Here is a 6,265-nt window from a genome sequence, read left to right as displayed (position 1 = left end):
TCTCCAGAAAGATTGCCAGTGTCCTAGAGAGATCCATCGGAGAAGGCAATGGCACCCCACTCCAGTACTCTTGCCTGGAAAATCCCAAGGATGAAGGAGTCTGGTGGCCTGCGGCCTATGGGGTCGCTAGGAGTCAGACATGACTGAGCGACTTCACTTTCACTTTTTACTTTCATTCATTGGAGAAGGAAATGGCACTCCAGTATTCTTGCCTAGAGAATCCCAGGGGCGGGGGAGCCTGGTGGGCTGACGTCTGTGGGGTTGCACAGAGTTGGACACGACTGAAGTGACTTAGCAGCAGAGAGATCCATGTTCCTCAGAACTTCAGTCACTGAGCTGAGAGTCTAAATAATGGGCCTGAGAACCTCTTCAAATTTCCTGAACTTAGTAGGAATGTACACCTATCTGCACATGTACTCATAGACCTGGATAAGCTTTGGAGACAAGATTAGAAGAAAATCAAGTGAACGCTTTGGATACGAGGCCTGAGAATATAAAGACACGTGCATATTTCAGTCTGAGAAGTGTGTCGATTATCTACTGTGTTTGGCAAAGTTGTAACTGAAAAGAACATGAAGTATTTGTTCTGCCCATAATCCTGCAACTGGGAAGGGCTTGGAGGGCAGCCCTTCTCACCTGCACAGAGTAACAGCAGACGTAGCTCAGGAGACGTGGCCCTTGTCCACGAGGCTCACACACGATGCGGGTGGTTACCTGACGGCTCAGCCAGAGGCACCAGCTGGAAGATTCATGCCCTTTCCTCCTGGGACTTTGCACAGAGCTGTGTGGGCCTGGGCGTCCTCCAGTGGGAAGGTAACTGGGGTCCCAGGATGAATATTCCAAGCCTGGGTGAAAGCTAAAAGTCTTCTTATCATTTAGGCTCAGAAGTCCCTTATGTATCACTCTCCACCATTCTATTGGTCAGACTAGTCACTCAGGCCAACCCAGGTTCAAGGTGAGTTCCAACACTCAGTGAGAAAAGTATCAAAAAAAAATATGCATGACAATTTTTAATCTGCTATAGTTTTACTGGCTGGCCACAAATTCTGTTATTTACGCATGTAAAATACATTCATCGTCTCCAGAGCCTTGAAAAAGACTCATCCTATTATTTTATTGGTGTAAAGTCCAAGATCTTGTTATGTAAATAAACTGAGTCCATGTGAAGGTGAGACTGCACAATTACTATTCTTCAAGTTCTGTTCCTATTGATAAACCTATTAAATTAAATCAAGAAGTTTGACTTAGAAGCTTCTAATTTGTAAGCCTTCAACTGAATAATGTATACTTCTCTGCAAAGTCTAAGTTCAATTTGGTACAGTTTAGAAAAAAATATTTTTGTCTCATCAGATGCTACAAAATTAAATATTTCTATCAGGTTTTAATTGTGTATTCATTTAATTTTACTTTTTCCTACTATTTCCATATAAAAATAAAGGCTTCATCTTTAAATATGATGCAGGTTATCATAGAGGTAAGTGTGTATATTTGTGTGTGTATGTGTGCGTGTGTATGTGTGTGTGTGTGTGTTTGTGAGCAGTTTTGCTCTTCTTAAGGGTCATAATTTGAATATCTATTAATGTGTGTCAAACATGTCTAATTACAAAACTTCTCTTAGCTCAATTTAGGAAGCTTTTTCATCATAAATATCCAGATCCCAATAACAAGGGCAGATTTTGACATCACAAGTCTGATCTAGTCTTCCTGACGTTTTATTGTGACTTTTTAAAAGCATGCCATTTGCATTCTTCTATTGTCATGGACGGAGAAGGCAATGGCACCCCACTCCAGTACTCTTGCCTGGAAAATCCCATGGACAGAGGAGCCTGGTAGGTTGCAGTCAATGGGGTTGCTAGGAGTCGGACATGACTGAGCAACTTCACTTTCACTTTTCACTTTCATGCACTGGAGAAGGAAATGGCAACCCACTCCAGTGTTCTTGCCTGGAGAATCCCAGGGACGGGGAGCCTGGTGGGCTGCTGTTTATGGGGTTGCACAGAGTCGGACACGACTGAAGTGATTTAGCATAGCATAGCATAGCATTGTCATGGAAGTAAGTTTCTAGGACACCCTGAGCACACTTTTAAATCATGATTTTTGCTACTGACTTTTCCTTCCACACACCTGTGTCTAGGCCTTTAATTCCCTTGTACTTCATACGGATTAAAATTGTTGACCCAGTTAGTCACACTGACCTTTTTTTTTTTTTTCTTTTTTTTTTTTTCACACTGACCTTTGTATTTGCATGTGTTTGAACCAAAACTTTCAGTAATTAAGAGATTTCTACCAATTAGGTACATTCATATTTAGACTATCACTGTGTACTGACTACAGAGTTTGGAAGGCTTAGATGAATGTATGCCAATTAAACCCGAGGCTTACCTGTCTTTGCTTAAATTTGTCTTAACAATTAAGTTCTTCCAAGGAAATTATTCACAGTTGACACTTATAAAAAGATAAGATCTTATATTCTAGGATTATTATACAAACTTTACAATTTTATCACTTAAGAATAAATTTTAACATGTTTAGCTAAGTAGCAGTACAATTCTTGGTAGAGTAGCATCATTCAAAACTAACATTTTGTTTCCAAATTCAGATATCTTAAAACCCTGAATAAGAAGCAATTCAACTGGGTGTCACATCCACCGTTTCAAAGACGCCATAAGGCAGATGTATTCGTTTTTAAATTAATGCCTAATGGACGCTGTTTAAATGAACGTGAAAGGGAATAGAAAATTATCTTTTTTAATTTACAGATTCCTTGTGTTACCTGTGCATTTCACAGCGGCTCCATAGTTAATTCAAAACTGAGTCAACCACAGTATTCATCACAGCGTCTGTCTTGGCTCCACGCAGGAGTGCTGCTCTTCAAGAACCGTTTACTCCCGAACTCCCTGTAACAAGATGTAGACCCCATATCTATTGTCTTGTACTTTAAATATATATGAAGATTGTTGCTTGGTTTCTGTCTTTTCTTAGAGTAGTCATTAGCATATTAGATAGTTAGCCTGGAAAGCCCAATTTGTAAGAAAGCTAAACTTTTACAGGATAAGGACAAAATGAAATATATGGCAAACTTTTAAGATAGCTGCTACTGCTGCTGCTAAGTCACTTCAGTCGTGTCCGACTCTGTGCGACCCCATAGACAGCAGCCCACCAAGCTCCCCCGTCCCTGGGATTCTCCAGGCAAGAACACTGGAGTGGGTTGCCATTTCCTCCTCCAATGCATGAAAGTGAAAGTGAAATCGCTCAGTCATGTCCGACTCTTAGCGACCGATTGGACTATAGCCTACCACGCTCCTGTGTCCATGGGATTTTCCAGGCAAGAGTACTGGAGTTTAAGACAGCAGATAAAACATTTAGGAACATTAGTCAGGTGACGTGAAAAGTGGATAATGCAAATTGAATTATTTTATTTAAAGAATCCTCTATGCTTAATCTTGGGATTCTTGGTGAAGATCCTAAAGTTAGGTGATGGGAAAGAAAGAAAACATGGCTGTCTTTTCTCTCATAGTGTGCCAGGAACTTCTGCTATCATGGTCTTCTGTAATTGTGAAAGCTGGCCGCCTGTGAGAAGGAAGTCTGTATCAGAATATGCACTCATTGTGAACAAAGATGCTGAGAGATCATTTCTGTGCTCTGTAATTCTCAAATTTTCCCTTATCTATTGCATAAAGACTTAGTCCCAAATTTAAAAATACAGCAATGTATTATTTGATAATTAATTATTTAATTGAATTATTTATCTTGTTATGGTCTAAGACTTCATTCTTTTAATACAGAAAAAAAATTTAATTACATTGTTTGCTTATAAACTGTCACTTGAAAGTTTTTTTTTCCTTTCAATTTTCAGTTAAGCAGTTTTCTTTGAATTTATATAATTTTATTTGTCTTGAAGCCTAGGAATTCACAATAATACACGTGTTCTTAATTGGCAGCCTGCAGTTTAATTATATCAATATAATAAACCATTCCCCAAGGTGTTTTCTTGTTTATATTTGTTCTAAAATATGCATGAGCTCTCAAAGTTAATATTTGGATTAAACTTAACTGATAATTAAATGATCAGAATCAGTAATAATACATGCAATAACATAAACCACTTTGTTCCCTAACTGCAAAGAGATTATGAGACCAATTCAAGCTGTATGGATTTTATGAACTATTCAGTATTTTCATCAAGGCATTATAGCTTCCTTTATAACAAACACATTGTTAACTGATTGGAAAAGCATTATGAAGTCAGGATTTTATATGTGTGTTATAAAAAGTTGGAATTTATAATCATCAGTAATGAAGAGTTATAATACCTATCTCCTAAGAATTAGTTGGCCTCCTAAGTAAATGATTGCAGAGTGTGTCATTTTTCAAACATTAAATTATATGACCACATCTAACATTTATTCTTAGGTACATCTGAGAGTCAGGGAATTTTCATTTAATCCTCTGTTTGGAGAGTTATTTCAAAAAGCACAGAATGTGATAATATAGGACTTTTTCACTTTTATCGTTGAACTAGGTAGTGGAAAAAATGAGTTTTTGAAATGCAAAATAATTTTGAAAAAGCTGTTATACAAAATGAGAACATAAACTTAACATTTTAAAGTAAGACCTACAAGGTTAAACATAAAATAGTTGAAGCCACATACATTTTTTAGAAGTCTTGGATAAAGGACATTAAAATTTACCAAGAGCCAATAATAGGCCAAGTACTGTGCAAAGAGATACCACTTCTATGATCTGATTTAATTCAAATAAACATGCTTCAAAATAGGCAAAATATTCCACTATTGCAGGAAATGAGGCTTAGAAGTTCACGTAATTTGTCTAGATCCAAAAATAGAATAGCAGTAAGCCCAGATATTAACACAGATGTGTCTGTTTCCAACATTCATAATCTTTTCATTATACAGAAACTATTGGTCAAGAGTATAGCTCTGGAGCCACTGCCTGAATCCCAGTCTTTCATCTGCTTTCTATAAGCCCTGTAAACAAGGTGAACTACTTAACACTCACTACCTTGGCTTCCACACCTTCTGTTTGGCCATAATATGAATATTAAATGATACATTTCATGGTCCTGCAGGTTAAGACTCACACTTTCTCTGTGGAGAGACCTGATTCAATCCCTAGTCAGGGAACCTAAGATCCTGCAAGCTGTACCATGTGGCCAAAAACGCATATATAATATATTTGCAGCAATGTGTTATCTATTTGACCTGCTGTGGGGTTGTCACTCAGATAAATTTGACAAAGCAGAGATTCTAGAAGCAGTAGAAGCAGCAAAATAACCTTGCTTTCTGATAAGTTAACCTACCACAGTTCCATGGATGCTGGCAAAAAAACAAGAGATTCCTGTGCCAGAAATAAAACTATATTAATCAATCACAGCATAACAAGCAGCAGGAGCATCAAAATATTTGTACTCGATTCCCCTAACCCATGTGGCAATGTTATATATCTAGCTGAATGCTGCATACACTGGATGGGCAGTATCACAGCTGAGGAACCAAAAGCTTAAGGGATTTGTATTGTACAACAAGCCTTTTGTTATTGCCCTTGTTTAGTTATTTCAGTCATGTCCGAATGTCTGCCACCCCATGGACTGTAGCCCACTAAGCTCCTCTGTCCATGGGATTTCCCAGGCAAGAATACTGGGGAGGGTTACCATTTCCTTCTCCAGAGGATCTATCCATATTCCCCAGGGATTGACCCCATGTCTCTTGCATTGCAGGCAGATTCTTTGCCGCTGGGCCACCTAGGAAGGCCATGCTGCTAAGTCGCTTCAGTCGTGTCCAACTCTGTGCAACCCCATAGACGGCAGCCCACCAGGCTCCTCCGTCCCTGGGATTCTCCAGGCAAGAACACTGGAGTGGGTTGCCATTTCCTTCTCCAATGCATGAATGTGAAAAGTGAAAGTGAAGTCGCTCAGTCATGTCTGATTCTTCATGACCCCATGGACTGCAGCCCACCAGGCTCCTCCATCTGTGGGATTTTCTAGGCAAGAGTACTGGAGTGGGTTGCCATTGGAAGGCCATAGCAAGCCTTAAAAGAATACCTTCTTTTTGTTGCCGGGAGGCAACCAGGTACAAACAGGAACCCTGTTAATTTTTTGCATAATTATCTTATTTTTTGTAATGTCCAGAAGTATAAAATGATCCTTTTCTGGATGAAAATAATGTTGCAGCCCTGGTTATTTGGTTTCAGTTAGCAAGCTTTGTCTGGAGAAGGAAATGGCAAACCGCTCCAGTGTTCTTGCCTG

This window comes from Bubalus kerabau, chromosome 21, assembly GCF_029407905.1.
Source record: "Bubalus kerabau isolate K-KA32 ecotype Philippines breed swamp buffalo chromosome 21, PCC_UOA_SB_1v2, whole genome shotgun sequence".
Classification (NCBI taxonomy): Eukaryota; Metazoa; Chordata; class Mammalia; order Artiodactyla; family Bovidae; genus Bubalus; species Bubalus kerabau.
The sequence above is the reverse complement of the archived record's forward strand: the minus strand, read 5'-3'. Positions refer to the sequence as shown.